General features: G+C 37.5%; 1 protein-coding gene across 1 annotated transcript in view; it reads right to left on the minus strand.

Moving 5' to 3' along the window:
- Window positions 1–20,481, minus strand: part of CDH20 (cadherin 20) — a 294,400-nt gene that overhangs the window by 261,769 nt on the left and 12,150 nt on the right. Inside the window, exon 2 of the mRNA XM_074873764.1 lies at window positions 27–151. The gene's annotated coding sequence lies outside the window, so the exon portion shown is untranslated. The remainder of the gene's footprint in view (window positions 1–26; window positions 152–20,481) is intronic.

Raw genomic sequence — 20,481 nt, forward strand, 5'->3', positions numbered from 1 at the left:
CACAGAGACACTGATCAAATTCTTACCTTGCTCGGCATAAGGTGGTCCATTTATACTTGCTTTCCCAACTTCGTTGTTACTCACATTCCTAGTAGTCAAGTTCATTGACTTGGGGAAAATGTCTTTCTTTCCACTTGGCAACATTTCCTTACTGAAAGAGAGTTTAAAAAAAAAAAAAGTATAGTAACATATCAAATTGGAATTTCTGAGTTGTAGCCTAAAATATGAAAGCCTGGCAAAAATGGAATGCTTAACAAGAGTAAAGGAAAGCAAGAGAAAGAGACAAGAATAATAATGAGCATTATTAAAAAGAAGAAACACAGAGTCCCTCTCTTTTCTCCTTACAGAACTGTAGTCACAACTATTGAAGACAATTAAAGGCTTCAGTTCAGATAAAAATCCCCAAACACTAAATGGTATACACACACTCAGAGAGGATGAGAAATGATTGCTGCCTCAAGCACTTGCGCTCTAAGAGGACAGGACAAAGGACAGAAGATGAAATAGGGGCACAGAGGGCTTCCTCTTGAAAGATGCTGAATTCTTTAGGTGCTGAATCAACAAAGCTCTTAAATATGCACACTCTTTCTTTGAAGACATAGTTCAATATAACTGTTTCAAGATAAGTACGTGCTTAAGTGTTTTGGTGGACCAGAGCCAGGTTGCTTGGCAGCTGTCAGGACTGAGCCCAGAGGGTGTCTCATCAGTGGTTGTGTTGAGGACAGGCAAAGGAATAATTACAGCCTGTTAATCTTATTGATGTGAGCCCTAGTATCTCTACTACACTGTCTCTTGTCAGAGCCACTCATAGGCACATGTATAGTGTCAGGTCCACACAGCATTGCTCCTTTTAATAAACTTTAAAAATGGCCAAGAAATACAGAATTACATTATGAAATATGGAAAACCTCACCCTCTAGCAACACTTCTATGCTGTGCATGTGGAAAAGCACAGAAAAATAGCCCAAATATATATAATTTCTCTGAGAGAAGTTTGAACACTTGAAAACATTAAATTGTTAGGTTCCACCATTCAGTCTTACAAACATAGTTGTGTGGGGCAACAGAAAAGATAGCAGAGAGCCAAGCTATCCAGTGGGTGGCATAAATTAACAAAGAAACATTTCAAAGAGACATAAATATAGAAAACTTTCCAGAGTTTTCTTACTTAACTCAAAACTGTTACAAATACTGTTGTATACTTTCATGGTTTTTTAGCTGCACCAGCTGAGCAGTTTGAAGAATTCAAGTTACATCCAGGATGCTGTATATATCTGGATAAAACAGAACACACACGACTCAAGAGACAAAGAGTCAGGGTACCTTTGGTGAGCAGAGATTTCCTTAACAAAGACACAAACTGCACAGAATACAGTGCCCTGACAAAACCTGCCCTGCAACATGCTTATCCCACCACTGGGGAGAACAAACATGGTGGGGCAGGAGCAGGGAGGGAAATCAGTTACTTGTAAATGAACTCACTACCATACAGAAAACACTGAATTTTCATCCACAGAGGGTAGATGAAAATCAGCAGCCATTAATGGCTGGGGATGAAATTTTGTCTTTGAAGTCAGCGTCCCCTTAGGTTGGGCAGAAACTGTTTTCTTCTTAAATAAATTCCAAGGTCAGTGTAAAACAAAATGAGTTCTGAGTTGCTTGGCTATGTTGAACCATATGCATTTTCTCCCTAGGTATCTGGCTCTTTGAAACAGTACTTTTCACAAGTCCCTAAATACAATATGTCCACATGAAATAATTACTATGAACCCTTAATGAGACTTATAAAATAGTTTCAGCTTTATCATAACAAATAAAGACTAGGTAGGCTACTTCTGTGTCACTCTGCCATACTGTTTGTTCTTTCTTGGGGTACTTGTAGCCACAGAGGTCTTTCAGAGGAGAGGAACTACAAATAGTTGATTGCTTATAGGAGCTTTCAGAAGCTCTTGACTCCAACAGGAGGCAACATCTCTGAAAATCTGATCAGCAGCATTTCTCACTGGAAAACACCTTTACATGTAGGAAAAGTTTCTTTGATGGCCACCTGATGAACTTAGTACCTGTCCCAGATTAGCACCAGCCACTCTCTTTACTGACAGGAGATATTTAGAAAGAACTAAGGAGTTGAAGGACTTGCAGTAGTTATTACTTAAGAGAATTCCACAAGTAGATGAGAGAATGAAAAAAAATGAGCACAAACAAAATAAATAGCTGATGGGGAACTTAAGTATCACAAGGAAACAAAGTCTTAGCATTAAGCTCGCCTGAATACTACTGCCCATACAATTTCTACATTTTATGCTTTTCCTTTCTGTCTTCTGAACAACAGTAATGCCACAGACAAGTAATAATGGACTCGAAGGACTGAGATTCCTTCCTTTATAGTTCTTTCCTGGGACACTACATGATTTGCATTGCTTCTAGTTTTTAAGAGTGGTTTTATATAACTATCAGTTCATAAGAAGCGCATTTCTCTTCACCTCCCTGTACACTTCGCATTGGGATGGGAAAAGAAACAAATGAAAATCATTGTGAGATGCACTAGCACTAAGAAAGAGGAGGTGAAAGGAATAATATATACATGTTCCTGAAGGAAAGAACATCGTTAAAAATAAAGATGAAAAACCAAAGTAGGTTTCAAAACTACTCAAACATACAAGGCTACTTGTATTAAAAATGAGAAGGAACACATCCCTAGGCTTTCATACTTAGCTTTACTTTTTTTTTTTTTTCAACTTTGCAAAAGTTCTCTGCTAGTAGAAGTGTACATTTCTAATAAAAAAAAATGCATTTAACATTAAAAATGTGCTTTTCACCCATGGCCCTCAAGTTGCTTCACAAGATGTAGTTCTCATAGTTGTTCATAGTCAGATGAACAGGGCAGTTTAATTAGATCCATCTCACTCTAGTGAAAAAGCAGAAGTTGTACAATTTATATTCCAAGCACCTGTGTTGAGACTTGACTTTGAACTCATTACTACACACACATCAAGTGGTGCAGTTCAAATTCCTGGCACAAGCAGTTTAACCAGAAGTGGAAAACAAAGTAAATACTGATTTGTGTAGAGACAACAGACTTGGGAAATCCAAATTCAGTTTGTTATTTTGCTGTAGGTGTTAAAGTATCTCAGGCAAGGTACTCTCTGGGTTTATGGATGTCATAAGTCTGGTAGCATTATGAGTTTAATTACATTAAACATTATGAGTTCCTTAGGTACCACTACAACTTTAGAACTCTAGGCTCAATTGAAGGGACTTTAACTCTAGGGACCCTCTAACAATCCTCACTGATGACATGGTAACAAAGAAGTTGATGTATAAGGCTTTTGACCCTTGGTCCTTTGCTTTACATGAAGCAACTTTTCAATAATTACTTGCTCTAGACTTCTAACCTCCATTTAAACCCACAAGTCAAAGGTACAATCAGCCTGGGATAATTTAGCTCACCAGGCTCACACCATCACTGCTACCTACCATTCCTCAGGACTACAGCCCTCATGCTGCCGTCCTTCTGTTGGTGTTACCTGTAGGCAATATAGTAGAGTTTCAAGATCACCATGGTTCAATTGTAGCCTTCTCTTCTGACTTGTTAGTACAGCTTCCTCTTCTGAAACAATGCTCCTGCTCCACTGTGCATTCCCTGGTCACTGAAGAATAAGCAGCCAAGAACCTTGGATACAGCTTACTTTCTTCTGGGCAATGCTACTCTGAACAGTGAAGCTGTTTCAGCAGGGAAATGACATGGTGAGATCACAAACAATAGCTCTCTCTTCCTCACCCAATATTTTAGCCCAGGAAGTTTAAGATGAACATGAGTCTCAAACATACATCTCTGCCAAATCTTCATAGCTTCCACAGAAAAAGCTTCAGAGGCTATACTGAAAATCATGAATGCAAAAAAGCCCCCAAACAATAGAAAGAAAATCAAAATTTCACAGAACTTTTCTTCAACCACACATTACTATTGGATTTTTTTTTTTCTTTTTAATAATGTCTGTCAATAAAGAGGTCCAAGATAAATATCTCAAGGAACCCACCAAAATTTAGCTGAGCTATGTTTGCGTTAGGACAAGTTTTTGTACAAAAAAAAAAAAAGAAAAATAAAATTATTCACATTCTTCCCATTTAATCTGACTAGGAGTTTTTCACAGTCCTTAAACAAGTCCTGAAGAAGATGAGGGACGTAATCTTAACATTGGTCCCATCCTCTAACACAGGTGATCTGGATTTTTATTGCCACTAATAATTACACAGGCAGAGGAAGTAGAGGCAGAGTGAGAATTTTAGTGTACAAATATTTATATTCACAGACAAAATTCATATAGTCATCTATTACACAAGACATTAGTTTACACTGTATTTCATTGCCTAAACAGCTAGAAATTGAGATCAGACTTCCCATAGGATTAAAAGTATGCACTGAATTTGTCTATATTTAAAGTACCAGAAAGGCAGATAAAAGTTTGCAATGACATGAGACTGTAAAGGGAAAGAAAATCAGAGAAAGGTCATTGGAGGCCAGCAAGCGAGAGACTAAAGACAGCTTGCAGAACAAGAAGTTCATTTAAACACAGTAATTTGAAAACAGGCACAACAGGAGACGATCTATATTATCTTTTATTTGCTGAATCTTTTTGCTTTTACTACTGCCAATTCCACCCCTGCAGTTTAGACCTGGCAGCTAAATCTCTGTTGCTTTCCAGCAGCTTTCAGAAAATAGATAAGGAACCAAGCTAGCAAAGAAATAGGCTAAAGTACTCTCACTTTCTCACTCTGTGTTCAAGTATAGTGAGTGAATCTTTCTTTACAGCATCATCTAGAGGCTTGGGAACTCTTGACAGCAGAAATCTTACACTGACCTAGAAACGTCTGAGTCTATGACTACCATAAACTTCTTGGTAATGGTTTCCTAAAATTATTATATACTTTTCAGCAGTATTGTGTATATCTTGGCAAAATAATGAGACTTAGTCAGTTCATGCTCATGCCCCACAAAGATGATACTGTCTTGATATGTAAGACTCTAGAGTGGTTTGGAACCTGCAGAGAGAAAAAGGAGGAAAGACCTCTAGCTATTATCTAGATGGCACCATCATTCTACAGAGAAAGACCCATCATATTTTACAAGAGAAATTATACACAAAAGATCGTTTTAAAAAAAGAAAGTATACAGACTATTCTGTTGCTGTGCATTTGTTGACAGACTTTTATTTTTCACAGAAATAAATATCTACTGAGCCCAAACATTCTCAACCTATTTAGAAATATTTTCCTCACATCCTTTTTACAAGCAGCATTCTATGTGGACTACAAAACCAATCTTTTTAAGCTATCAGTGTGTGTGCTTGGATCTAGTGATTTTTGTACTTTGTTGACACTGCTTTAGGGCCTTAAAAATAAATCAGCAATTCATTCTTACATCTTTACACCTTAGAAAATAGTTGAAATGCTATAATGAGGACACAGAATTGGAGGACGTGTACTGTGATATATGTACTGCGTGATCACTGACTTCAATGGGAATGCTATGCATCATCCTTGTTTTACACAAAACTAAACTTTGAGCTTGGCATGGTGCTGCCTATCATGGTGCAACACTGCAAAGCAAAACCTTGCTCAGACCTCTGGACACTTTGTCTCTTCTTTTCTTCGCCGGTGGTACGTTACACTCTGTTACTAAAACCAGTGAACTTTACAGTCCTCCCAAGGCAAAGTCCAAAATAAGATCCAGCTTCCATGCTGTCACCAGTGTTTCTTGATGGTGCTTCACAGTTGAAGTTCTCTAATTTCAAGACTCTGGTCTCAGACTCTGGCTGATGAATGGGCATGAGCCCTGATTGCTTCTGTTCCTTCAAGAAATTCCTCCTATGTTGGTACAGTCCAATACCTTCCTTACTAGTAATGATACGCTTATGAGTTTCCATTCAAATGCTATTTTTGAGGTAGTTCTACCCAACCACTAGAATAAAGTTTACAGGCAGCTTTCCAACTTCTGTGATCAAAGAGTCCTAGACTTCCATCCCTCTCCTTGGTGTCTCCAGCACAAAGAAAAAGAAAGGGTTTCCAGAAGGCCTTCGCAATCAGTATTTACAGTGTTCCATCCTTGAGAAGGAAGTCTCAGAATTCCTCATTCCCAAGCAGAGTCCTCCGTGTGAATTCATCCTGAAACACAATCTGGTTTCCAGCTTTACTAATTTTGCTAGCTATCTTTATACAGTCCATCCTGCTAACTTACCTATTATTTCGGTAAAACATTGGAATAGGACTCTCATTCCCTGACCTGCAGATCTGATCAGTTATTTGTGTTAGAGGAGACCTGGAACTGGAGATGATCAATCATTTCTCAAGAAGAGTTTAATTCAGTAAAACACAAAATTGCTCTGCAACACAAAGCTCAAGATGTTCTCTCAAACAGGAGAGGCTGGACAAGAAATATCTGCTATTTGTGCTATTTGGCACACTTTAAAAAAGTATCTTAAAAGGCTCTCTGCCTGACCCAAAATGTACAAAGAGTACAGCTCTTTTATTGAAAGCATGCAAAAATTTCTTCATATTCAAGGCATCAGATCATGATTCCATTAATAGTAAAACTTTCAGAAGCTATAATGAGAGAACAAGCTTTGGGTTTTTTTGGCATTGCTGGGATGGGCATGCAATCAACTTCAAAACAGATTTAATTCAAAGACTAATTCTGAAAACATACTGATACAAAGGATCCATGCAAACACCTACTGAAGTCTGTGAAGACCATACAATTGATGTGAATTCATTACAGGCTTTGGTCTTAACTTAGGACAAACTTCATGAAATGATGGAAGAATAACCTAATGTCATAGTCATAAAGACATAAAATCTAAATGAGACTTAACAAGGACAAAATCTCCCTTTATCAATATAATCATAATTCAAACAAAACTGATATTGATATTGGCATCAGCCTAGGGGAAAAATGACATAAGATTATACAACTATAACCGAAGTGTTAAAAATTAATTTCATTATGCAGTATTGAAATTTAAGAGGCTGATTTCGCTCAGTTCATTGGAATTGAAGAAGAGAAGACTCAAAATGTTTTATATGCTTATTATGATTGAAAGTGGAATAAAACAGTATCACTTGAAGAATAAGGTTTCCTAAGCTCATATGGTAAAAGTCAACTGGGCAGATGTACATTCATCAGTTACTTTACTTCAGTGTTGAGAAGGAATAAATAAAGATAGCAATGATAGGCACCTATTGAACCATTTCACATTTTTTTTTGTGCTATAAATTTGTTAAGTAAATCAGCAGATTTTTGCAGCATTGTGATGGCTGTGAATCTCAGAAAAGCATTTTGTGAATGGGTCAATGCATTAGCTCTGCAAGCTCAATTAGCTACACTACCACCAGGGTGTGAAAATCTACAATAAAAATAAAACAGCTCTAACCCATTAGATTAAAAGGAACTATAAATATTAAGTGTTGTTGTAAAGGGGTCCAACTTTTGCATATGCCATGTAATTTTTGAAGCCTCATTTAAGATTTAATTCTTAAAGTACTTTGGCATTTTTTTGTTACAGAGTATTAATACCTCTTGAGAAAACATTTAAAACATGAACTGAGGGAGCATCTATTAACAGTAAACTATGGTTTTGTTCACACTTTATTTGCATTTTGGTTTATTCAATTTTTCATTGTGCTTCTCAAAAAGTTATTTGTTTTGAAAAACAAAGCAGTCAAACTTGGAAACAGATATGATTTCATTACCAAATGTAGCACTTTAGATGGGATACTTAAAAAGCAAACTTAGACTCAAGTAAGTTTTAATAAGACAATTTTGATTAATAAAAAACCTTTTTCAAACTCATACTTCACATTTGAACAGAAGGCATTACTGCAAAATAAGATGAAATAAAACATGAAAATAAAATTGTTTCCTTCCCCCATTCCCATGCCCACAGTGATTCTGCAGCCCCGAGACCTGTTGCCTTCATGGAAACCTCTTAGTGAAGCAGCAGTATTTCTTAATGATCCAGAACCAGCTTCTCAGTGTGGTTCTGGGTAGTCTCAAAGGAGGGGAACTCATTTATACTCAGAGAGACCCAACTGACATGAAATCCCACTGTCGTAATCCCAATTACAAAGTTGTGACCTTCCATCCCAGAATTTTGCTAAAAACCAGGAAAGCCAGCCTGTTAAATTTGCTGGATTTACTCATGAGCATAAAGGTCAGCATATGTATATTTATCCATATGTGAATTTGAGACCTACCTGAAGAAATGGGCATATTTTGTGTGAAGCCCAACCCTCTTTAAAGGGCTAATTAAGGAAATCCTCAGTGTGTAGTGCTAGTAGTTACTTGTGGGCAGAGGTGCAAAAAGACACCCAGACAAATCTGAAAACACTGCTTCATGGTCCATGACAGTGCAATGCAAGACAGCTTCGGTCCAGCTGTCACACAGCCTGGTTAGCAAAGAGAGACATTTAATCATGGACAATGACTCTTGCAGCGATATATTTTACAGACACTGACTAGCTTCCATCCCACTGATTCACATGGGAGCTCTGTGCTTGCTTTGACATGCCCTTTGCCAGTTTCACGGATTTGTTAGTACTGCATATCTATTTGTCTAAATCCTTGTACCATGTCCATCACAGAGGTGGCCAAATATATTCCCCTGCTACAGACAGCTATTCTGTGATACTTGAGGTTCTAATTCATCTATTTTGTACAAGTTGAGTGGTATTTGAACAGTTCTGTCTCAAAGCTTCAAAACTTGCATGTACATGTCTTTAAGTCATGTTACTGAGGAGGAGCTGGTAAAGATATTGCTTCCCTTTCTGTTCTTCTCTCATGATGAATAGTGACAGCTGAAAACAAGTGGCAGAAGGCCAAACAATCAAAAAGCATAGTAATAGCAGTTCTGTTTCCCTGAAATTCACAAATTATTTCATTACCTTTCGACATTGCAGTCAGGGTGCAAATCCAATACTATACCAGCTGCTTGGGTTGCAGACATTCAGGTAGGTTTGATCTGATTGAGTAACACTCACTCTCCAAAAAACTTTTTCTAGTTCTAAGAGTAGACAGACCACTGGAAAATTTGATATTTTGTCTTCAAAGACCATGTCAAAGTACTTGACTGCAAAGAAATAATTTCTGTATAAGCACTGCAGTCTGCTAGGTTTGAAAGACCTGAATGCTCATGTTTTGCATCCGTTAAAAAATGGAATGAATTTTTCTACCTACTTTATAAGCTGATTGTCAATGTACTTCAAAAAAGACAAGTGGAAAAATATATTTCATGATGTTTTTAAATCATCTTCTTATGGGCTTGCTGAGATTGACAGCTCTGCAGAAAAAGAAAAATTCTTCATTTGAAATTAAATAGAATAACTTGGAATATCTGAAATTGTCAGGAGGCTTTTTGAGAAGTTGTCCTTATGCATGTAACTGCAAGTCCATCTGTTGTTTTAATTTGTCTCTCTAATAATTCTCTGGAGTTTTACTTGGTTTGAATGTTAGAATAAATAGAAAGGAATCAAACTATGCATTCTTTAAACAAAATTTATCCACAAATACAGTTCTGTGCATTAACTCTTGCTTGTGCCAGCCTCATTTCAAGTTTCACTGTTTTCATTTAATGATCTCCTATTTAAAATAAATGTATTTATTCCAACAGTTGCTCTGCCTTAAACAGAACTTTATACAGTTTAGAACTTTAAAATAATTGAAGTAGCTTAGTTAAAACAGATGCTGTATCAACCATATCTATTTGTACTTCTGGATGTTCTTAAATGGTCAAATTTTCACTAAACATGTTTTTCAAGTTTTTGCAATGGTTTGCAACAAGAATGATATGTTATTAGTTCTGAAAAAAAAATTAAAAGAAATTTGTTTATCTGATTTCAAGTCATTTTATTTGGATAAACAAGGAGTAACACACTGCGTGTTAACAATTTTCCTAGTACTGATGCATGATTCATCTTGCTGTGTACAAACTAGTGAAATATGAAACTTGCTATATCTTTTTCAAAGTCTTAGAAAATATTACTACTTCTACCTCAGTGCTAAAAACACTCGGAATCCAGCTCAGTTCTGGTCTGATTTAAGGGATAGAACTGTAGTCTTCAATTACATTTAAAGAGCAATTAAGAGGAGAGTATAAACTGATTATTTACATTACATAAAACCCATTGTTTACAGTATTCTGCAGCTAGAAAAAAAATCAAGTAATTGTTTCCAAACTATCTACAGCATAACAGTCCAAAGAGGCAGTCTGCTAAATTCTCAACTTTTCCCTCAAGCCTAAATCCTACTATTCATGTAGATGAATTGGATGTTTCAGGCTGAAACCAAACCTGATCTTTCCAATTGATAGAAATCCATTGGAAGCAATATCTCTAAGGCTACTATACATGCAAATTGTATCTTGTTTTGAGTATCATAGCACTCTGTTAAAACTGACATTTGGAGTGAATATATTGGAATTGGCCCCTAAAACAGAATACTACTTTGGTCCTCATTTTTACATTGAAGGAGACTTTGTTCTCACTCAAACATCACATAGAATTTCCTAGCACTTACAGATCTGCCATTAAAATCTTGAAATGGCTAAAAAATAATAAGATGTAGTGACTAGATAACCTTATTTATTTTTAAGACCCTTTTAAAACCCAGGATAATTTCTAAGGAGTCACTCAGTATTTTACCTGCCCCCTTCCACAAACGATGCTGCTGGTTTGCATATGCCTTCGTTGCTTTTATCCAGTGTCCACATGAGTTAATGGTGAATCTCCCATTGCATGTAGATGAATTTGTAGTGACCCCCCACCCTCCACCCTGCAGGCCTCTCTGCATGTGCCTGTCCAGTTTCACCTGAATGTGGACACCAGGGAAAGGGGGAATTCTTTGGGAAACTCAAAACATGTAACAGACTCTCAGAACTGCCTGTGTTGCAGTTGTTTCCATGATCTATTTCAGGGTCAAACCTTCACCTGGTGTAAACTGGCACAATTTTGGCATAAACCACAGATTAAACAATTAGAGGACGCAGAAAGGAGGAGAGAAAAAATAAGCCTCTCTCTTGAGATTCTATTAAAACTCCTCAGTTACCTAAACCACACAGATATGGGGTGGTTATTAGTTTTATTCTATATGTGGGGGAAGACAGAAATACATTTACTGTTCACTAAAGAGCACTCCCTCCTCCAGTTTCTCCTTTCACGTTCATAAGCTCCATGAGCTCAGAAATTGCTTCCTGTCACTTCTGTGATGGCCATGGACAAACTGAGTCTTCAGTCTTCACCTGTGCTTGCTAAAGAGCTCCCCCATTTGTCTGCCCCCCTACAATACTCACGAAAGGTTACCAAGTCCCACTGATAACTCTGTTCAATACACAGAAGCCATGACCTACTACCTGAAACTGCTTTAACTAACCCAGAACTTTTTGACTGAAAGGGGACAGTGAGACAGATCAGTTGGCACACGAGCAGTGCTGGTAATGTCTCACAGGACTAAGGCAAAGAACGGTCACAGAAGCTGCACATCACCCCACAGACAACAGCTTCTTTTGATGTTGCAGCTATTTGGAAAGGGCATCCTAGAGAATGAACATATGCATAAATGCAAGCTAGGGAGAGATTATTATTTTTGTGTTACTCATTTTTCCAAAACTCATCCAGCAATGCATACATACAGTCATATATGGTTTTTAACTCCTTTCTACTGAAGGTTTCCTTATTCAATAACATTATGACTAAACCACGTAATTTCATATTGTTTTTACAGTACATCGACAACCTAAGCACCTCACTCTCCAAAGGCATCACTCATAACTGAATTAGTTGTTCCATCGAGTATCACCATATTCCACTGACTCTGCTTAAATCAGTAGCTTATAATGCCTCTCTCCCAGTCTCTGTGAGGTAAAACTGTTATAAAAAATGTGAACAGTGAAGTATGTCAAAACAGCAGGCAGTCCAGCATGGCATGTTTGCTCCAGTGGAGATGCCAGGGTGAAGTCAAACTAGATTTCTGCTTTGAAAGTCACAGACATTCTAGCCTCTACCAAGTGACACCAAAACCGCATACTGGTGTTCAAAGATAAGATTTCTTCCCTTCCTCCCCTGCCAGTCCTTTAGTGGACCTGTGGACCTGTCCATTTGTAGCTATCAAAGGAATAAGGCTTTTAAATGGTACCTGAAGTAACATGCTATACACCACTAGGTGCATAAACACATACAGAAGAATTAACATTCAGCTGCCCAAGAGAGATAATAATTCCCAAAGGCAAAAGGGCACTAATTGGGACTGTCATTAACATGGCTGCTTTAGGTTACCAGAGAAAATAAAATATGTTTGAATCCTTCCTGAGGCTAATATAGATGTGGGAAAGGCAACATGAAAAGCTGAAATTGTGTGTGTGTGTGGGAAATCATGCTTCTTCCATTGTAAGGGACCACTCAACAGTAATCAGTATGAAGTTTCACTGAAGTAGATCACCTCCTTAAAAAATCCACAGGTTGCTCCTTGCCAGGGAGAAATCATCAGGGAGTCAAGAAGGGAAGGCTGAATTTAAGCTCTGTTTTTTCCCTGCTTCCTTTTGAAGCTGCATTATTATTTGGTGCCTGTTATGGGCTGCTGTGACTAATGCCATAGTCAAGTATGCAAAGTTCTTCGAAGAACTAACACCAGCATGGATCCTGCTAAAAATACATACATCTCTCCCTCTCTAGTAGGGTCTTTAAGAGTATGCTACATTCTGTACATCCCTAAGGCAAATGAACACTCAGATTTTAACAGCAGCAACATATTAATTTTAAAAATCACTGAAGTAGCCTTGGCTGGAGGGACCCCAGCCTAAATCATTAACACTCATTGCCTCAGGGAGGGCTGAAGACTCTAGTTTCCCAATATTTCTGTATTAAGTCTTTTAAAAAACATAAGCCCTAACCAAAAGCAAAACAAATCTCTAAGTCACTCGAATATTATCCCACAGATGCAAAATCCCTGCAGCAAGAAATATCCTTTAGTTGTTAGTTATGCTGCTATTAACTCTGAAAACACCCTCTGAATAAGCAGTAGGTGGCAGACAGTTCTGACAGAAGAGACAAAAGCTTGTTATACATAGGCACTACCAAGTAAAAAATCTTCAGGATGGTGCACGGACATTAAACTCCACGTAATTCCCCCATTAAAATTTTTTCTCTTTTGTTTCATTAGTTTCATTCAACAGGAACATTTTGCTAGACTTTCATGTTCTTTTGGGACAAATTCCAGGACTTTGTCAGCTGCTGTGCTGATGGGGACCTGGCAAACCAGCAAGTTATGCTGCATCATGCACAGAGAGTACTTAAAGGGAGTTTAAGACCAAATAAACTTTGCAAATACCATCACTTGGTTTAAATTACATGCTTGGTGAATTCAGCTCTTTTTGTTAGATCTAATCTAAAGAGGATTTTTTTCTCCCTCCTTCCTGAAGGATTCATTTGCTCCTGCTGCTTATTAATCATCAAAAGTCATCATTTTCTATCTGTGACATCCCGATAGGCTGTTGCCGTGGAAAAGATTATGAAGCTGAAAATAAGCAAGCTGATTTGCATTAAGAAGTGAGTTTCAAAGTGTGCAACTTCTGTTCACAGAGGGACTTAAGACACATTTGATCAGGCAAAGATAATATTACAGGAGAAAAAGAGAAGATTTACTTGAGAGAGACCTTTTGCTTTTTTAAATAGTGTGATGATTGATATCACAGAACAGATTATAAAATCAAATTATTAAAACTATTCTTTTCAAACACTTCTTTCCTGGATGTTCTTCTCCAGTTCATCTTTCTCTTCTACTGAGCTCTGGAATAACAAATTTCTCACTGGCCAAATATCCAACTGATGTGGCTCAGCACAGCTCCATTAACTTCACGGTAGCTATATCACTTTAGCAGCAAAGGATCTGAATCTTTGCTTTAGAGCAAAAATAACACGGTACAACAAGAAAAGGAACATCTCTGTGCAAAAAGGATCATTTGAGGAAAATCAGCCCTTGGTGTAGTAAATGTAGCTGAGTGTAGCTAACAACTGCACTGCTTCATGGCATTTACAGCGTACCAAATACAAACTGTTAATTGATTGGAGCAGGAGATAAAAGTCTGTTTATAATCAGCCCTAATAACATTCACACACCTTGATTTGGGATGAAAGCATCCTCTTACCTCCCAGCTCTCTTTCACGTAATGTACAGCACTCCAGATATCAGGCTTAGCAATAAAGGGGTGAGGAAGGGAATGATTTATTACCCCTTAACATAGGAATCGTATGGGGATGCTCTGCTGCTTTCCTTTTTGTGCTTTTCTTAGCTGAGGAAAGAAAGAAAACAATTACCTCTGGAGCCTACCTCGCCAGCTGGGTTTCTATTCTTTGATCTACCTTGGGTTTTTCTTCCTGATCTTGAGTACATCACTCAGGCCCAGAATACCCAAAGATGTCTCCAGAAGTCAAAGGGACAAACCCTATGATGGGTCCTTCTGCCTCTGAAGTTAACAGTTTGTCTGCAAGATGATGCTGGGTAACTGCCTGTATGTTAAAAGTGGTACCTATATAGATGAGTGGCTGCACCCTGCTATATATCTGACTGATAGCATCTTACAGTATCCTACTTTCACAGTGAAGGCTGGTCCCCAGAAGCAGAGACCACTGCCTTAGTGGAGATCCTCCCTCTGGGCAAGTATCACTTACCAGATAGTTCAGGGAGGACGGAGTTCAGGAAGATGCAGGTAGCTCTGTTAACCTGATTTTTATGGCAGATGCCTCTCTGAGGTTTCAGGAGGAGTTTGCAGAATTTCTTAATTCAGCTTCAGTTTTGTTGTGACTTTAGCTCATACAGCAGTGCAGTAATCAACACTACCACTTATTTATTCATTCACAGAACACTAAAAAGTGATGAATTTCAAAACTCAGTGGCTTAATTATTTTATTTTCTCCTGTTTTTCCCCCCTTCCTTTCATTATCTTTGTTCATTAAAACTAATATTCCTTGATGATAATATTAAAGCATGACACAACATTAATTTTACAGCAGTTTCCCTATGAATATAATAAATTAGCTCATAATAGACCTGGACCATTTTAATTTTAAATAGCATATTACAACACATCTTACTGAATTCATCATTATATTACTGTTAATCAGTTAACATAAAGTAGTGTTGAATTTGCTTGTTAAGCTTAAATAATAACCTTTATCTATACTTTTGACCTTATTTTATGATGTCCTATAACCTTCCATTTCTTCCAGCATTTTGGGGGATCTTCTTAGAATGCTTGCATTGCCAGGTCAGTGGCTATATTTCTTCAGGAAGTTTTAATCTATGCTATGAAATACTTTATTGAGTATGGAGGAGATGGATAATATTTCCCAGGGATTTTAGAACTGTTTCAATAAAGTTAATATTTTTGTGTATTAATAAGTGGAAAACTGTAGATTCTGGCCTTACAGATTTTGTCACTGTATTCAAAGGCACAGTCAAGCAAATCAAATGAACAATACACCCACAAGCAAAGGGACTGAAACTCAAGAAAGGCCCCTGACTCTCCAACCCTGAACCAGCACGAAGTACACATCTGTGACTGTTCCTCATTACCTTTGAGACTTGCATGACTCCTCAACTCTGCTGAGTCCACTCCCTCCTCAGAGCTAGAAAGCAGAGCATCACCTGTATCTGACGTATTTTGTTGCAGGCTGTCACACAGCTGCATGTCACGATGTGGCACATATAAGCTGCACTAGAAAAGAGGACTCTTAAGACATCTAAAATCAGTGGCTGTTTTTTACCTGCTTTGCATTGGTCCAGAGGAGCATGGTCTTCAGTGTGGTCACCTGACAGTAAAAACACCTTTCAAAGGATGGAATCCATTAATAAAGCAAGCAGCCTGTTCATGTGTGTAAGGATTTGCAGTAGGGAGAAGACATATGCAGAAGTAAGTAAATATTTTTTAATATAAAAAACATTTTACCCTCTCTGCAAGCCTGTCCTAGTCCTGAAAGCAAACTATCATGCATTGTGACAAAGTGAAAAGGAAAAAGTCCCTCCAAGCTGAAATGAGGTGGTAAAGAGAAGGAGGGTAGGAATGGAAGTCAAGACTTTGAAGGTGTCACAAGAATAGCAGATAAAGATCTATAATAAAATTCAAGGTGCTTATTTGATCCACTAATCACCTTCTTAATACTTGTACCTATCTTGTCAAAGCAAAGAAATTCAACTTCCACTATTCAAGTTCTTAATTCCTTCACTGCCTGCCATGGTGATGTTGCGATTGCATTCCCTACCCCTAGGAGTGTGATTAGAAAGTCTAATCTCCTCCTCCTTATAGTCAATGCAAGTAGGGATTTGACCTGCTGGTTTTCAGACTCTCATCTCCATAAGAGAGAGGAATAGATAATCACAAATATAAAAGTTGGATTGCTTCCTGAATATTTTTTGCTATGCTTTATTTAAAAGTATCCTGAGAGTATTTAATCTATTTAGTCCTTGCAACAAGTTGGAATATTTACCTGAATATTATACTTTAGCCACATTTCACTTACTAGTGCTCCTACAAGAATTTGGTGCTATTTTTCTGTTTAGTCCTTTTATCAAGCATTAAGATCGTCAATGGTTCTAGTATGCTACAAAGTTACTCTACTCCAACCTGCTCCAATAACGTTTTGTGTGCAGCTTAGTTCCAGACTATATCCACATCTCATCTATTTAATTTAGGCTGGAACAGCTGCAAATTGTTTTGGTTTTGTGCTGATACTGGCAGGGGTAGTGAGTAGGACCCAGAAAATAATCTTACCTTTGTATATTACATTTGTAAAGCCTATACAAGAATGCTCCAAATTGCTCTGGCATTCTCATTTCTTAAAAGTTGTTGACAAATTGAAGGACTTGCAGAAAGAAGCCACACAAATTAGTTTAGGTTTGGGTAAAGTGCCTTACATTGAGAAAGATAATGATCTCAGTTGGTATAGCTTACCAGAAAGAAGACTGAAAGGTAGTTTGATTACAGTATACAAATATCTTAAATAGGGGAAAAAATTGGGTTGCAGAAAGCTGTTTAACAGGAAAAGGCAAAACAAAAGTGAAGAGCTGGAACTTAAAACCAAGTTGAAATTATATTAAAAAAGGGGAAAAATAGTATTATATGAAGTATCAACAGAAGACCTGGATTCTCCACCTTTTTTTAACTCTATATCAAAATTGGATGCTCTTTCAGAAGAGAAGCTTTAGCTAAGACAAATTGTTTTAAACCCCAACGAGTTATTAGAGTCAATGTTGGGGTAACTGATTGAAAGCTAAAGGCCAGTAGTATGCAAGAAATCAGACCTGGAGAAAGTATGCTGTTTCTTACTTAATGAAGCATGTCATACTAGTAGAGCAGAAAGCAAGACTAGACTGAGAAACCTGCAGAGGGCATTAGCCCAGGCTTTGTGCCAGTGTGGCAGAGGTAGTGACAGGGGTGGGGAAGGCAAAGGGTTTACAAAGTATTGGGCTACAGCTTGCTCCAAGATCCTTGGTCTGAGAGTCTCTTGGCCTCAACCTCTACAGAAGACAGGCCAAAATACTGCTAATTTGTGAAGTTAGTGCATAATAGCTTTGGCTGTAATAAAAATGTTTAATAGTGACAATATTCAGCACTTAGAATGAATTTCATCAGCATCCCTGTGGACAACTCAAGGTTAAGTGCAGCAAGAAATGTCACTTAAATTGCTAAGTCATCAAGAATCTACTGTTGACTTCAGTTCCTCCAGGAATATCTGCTATCCCAAGTGAAGGCCTCTCCAGCTGATTCTGGGTACCAACAGTGGGTAAATATATAAATCGATAACAGACATTTTAAAAACTTTTCTTTTCATGTATCCTTTTGCCTTTTTCCTCTCCAATCCTGCTAACCAAAAAAAGCATAAAGAACAGCCATGTGTGATGCTGTGTCCAAGATTTTGTGCAGCTTGCTCCCAGAGAACATCAGGGCTGGTAGATTACAGATCACAGATATTTTAAAGGGCTGGAGGCAGGCCCTAAATAAAAATATCAAGAGAAACAGGATCATTTTGCAAAGTACACCAAGAAAGTAAAGTCTTTCAAAGATCCCATTTATGTCTATACGCATATGGGCCAGAGGAAGGGGAAAGATCAAAGGTAAGGTTACTGACTTCTTCAAATCAATCTCTGTCTACCAATAGAAGCTGGTAGAAAAAAGTTGTAAAACTAGGTTCACCTTTACAGGGAATGAGTTTAGCTTTTATACACAAACACAAACACACACTGAGAAAAGACACACCCACTTACAGATAAAAAGTTCCAGCATCTAGCAAGAATGAATCACTTCCAGAGAAAGAGATTTTATTCAGAGGACTTCAATTAGAATGAAAATAAAATAAGATGCAAATAATCAGAATGATATGGCATTAAAATCAAGATTCCCAACATTAAAAGAAGTTAACTGTTAGTCACTTTATACTGGAATATACTGACTAGTTTGATGAACTGCAGACATGACTGAACTTGTACCAATCTTTTCAAATGTGAAAAGTCATTTAGTACTTCAAAAGAAACCTCAAAACCTTGGGGTTTTTTTAGCCAAACAGCTCTGAGTCTGACAAACAAAGTAAGGAAAGCATAGGCAACATCCCTCCATTGCTCCCCTCTTCCCTGCTCACAGCCCTTTCACAGGATCCTATAGGCCTTCCAGCAGTAAAAGCTATCAAGTCAGGAGAGAATGTAAGATCATAATTCCCAGCCCTTCAGAAATTGGACTCCCAGGGTAAGATTATTGTATGTTAGACTAATGACATCTATTAAAAAGGGCCTCACTGGACCTAATATATAGACAAGGCAGAAAAAAAACAGTAAGAACCTAAACGGTACATATGGAACTTTTTGACTCTTGAACACATTTGCTATTATCTCTGGATATCAATATTTGCATTAGGCATTTCTAAGACTTGAAAAATGAAAGCCAACTGCAAAAAAGATAAAAAGGGCTTCTCTCTCTCCCAGAAAATCTCATGACAGGTGCCACACAAAAACTTTTAACTAAACATATTGAAAAATATTAAAATAAATAAAAATGACACCTTCTACATACTTTGCCTGGGCAATCAATGCTGCTGTTTATGACAAAATAATTAAAACTAGTTGTGGTGGGTTGACCCTGGCTGGATGTCAGGTGCAGGACTGGACAGGGGAGAGAAAATATAACAAAAGGCTCATGGGTTGGGATAAGGACAGGGAGAGATCACTCACCAATTACCACCATGGGCAAACAGACTTGACTTGGGGAAAATTAATTTAATATATTAACAATCAAATCAGAGTAGGATAATGAGAAATAAAAACTAAATCTTAAAACTTCTTAAATATCACAGGTGCTACCACTGCCTTGGCCAGTGGTGGGTCCATCTTGGAGCCAGCTGGCATTGGTTCTGTCAGACATAGGGAAGCTTCCAGCAGATTCTCACAGAAGCACCCCTGTAGCCCTTCCCTGCCAAAACTTTACTATGCAAGTGCAATACACTAGTTTACTAGAATTCAAAACAAAACTTTTTATTTCTTAGTTTAAGAAGAGGAAAGTTTGTAGACATTCTTCAAAGCCCATATCTGTTATTAAAAATTGATTACAAAAGTGTACATCTATCACCATTATGAAAATTCTCATTCCAATATTTGCAAGACTTTTTAAAATCCTTTTTACCATAAGGTAGAATTTGTTTGTCATCTTCCCCCAAAAAGGAAGAACATTTTAAAAAGTAGATGTGGCTACATATCAAATCTATGAAAATAAAATTCTAGTTCTTCCTCAGGATTAGAAAAAAACTTTGACATATACATACATACATATACATACACATGGTATGTATATCATACAAAATGTATATATAATATAAAAATACTTTTAATGCACACAATGTGTGCACTACATATATATTAGTGAAGAAGAAACCACTAATCCCTATTTTGTTCTATTTGCAGGCCCTTCAATGTGCTAAATACAGCATAAGCTGTTGAGGCCACTTTAATTTTAGCTAAATACCACTCCAGTTCTGGAAAATAACTTAAACATGTGCCTAACTGCTTTCACAAACTCAAGAACTTTGTGAAAAAATAAGATACTTCTGCATCTTATCTGTCATAGAAATACATTGATTTGCTGCAGCTGAAGATCTTGACCATTGCCTTTAGACTCTCAGTCATTCATCTACAGCAGGTGGGTACATGTCTAGTTTTATTCTTCTGATTAGAGCTGATTGTTTAGCATGTCTTCCTTCATCAAATGTCTATCAGAGATATCAAGTATCTAAATGACATCACAGATTCTGTAGACAGATCAGATCTATACCTACATCTGTAGTCTTCTTCCTTTCCTCCCACTTAGTCGTTGACAGAAGTATTGTTTGCTAAAGACCTATTAGAACTACTGTTCCCACTGAAACAGAAACAGCAAAGTTTCTTCAGAGGGTGAC

This window comes from Strix uralensis, chromosome 1 (assembly GCF_047716275.1).
Source record: "Strix uralensis isolate ZFMK-TIS-50842 chromosome 1, bStrUra1, whole genome shotgun sequence".
In the NCBI taxonomy this organism is placed as follows: Eukaryota; Metazoa; Chordata; class Aves; order Strigiformes; family Strigidae; genus Strix; species Strix uralensis.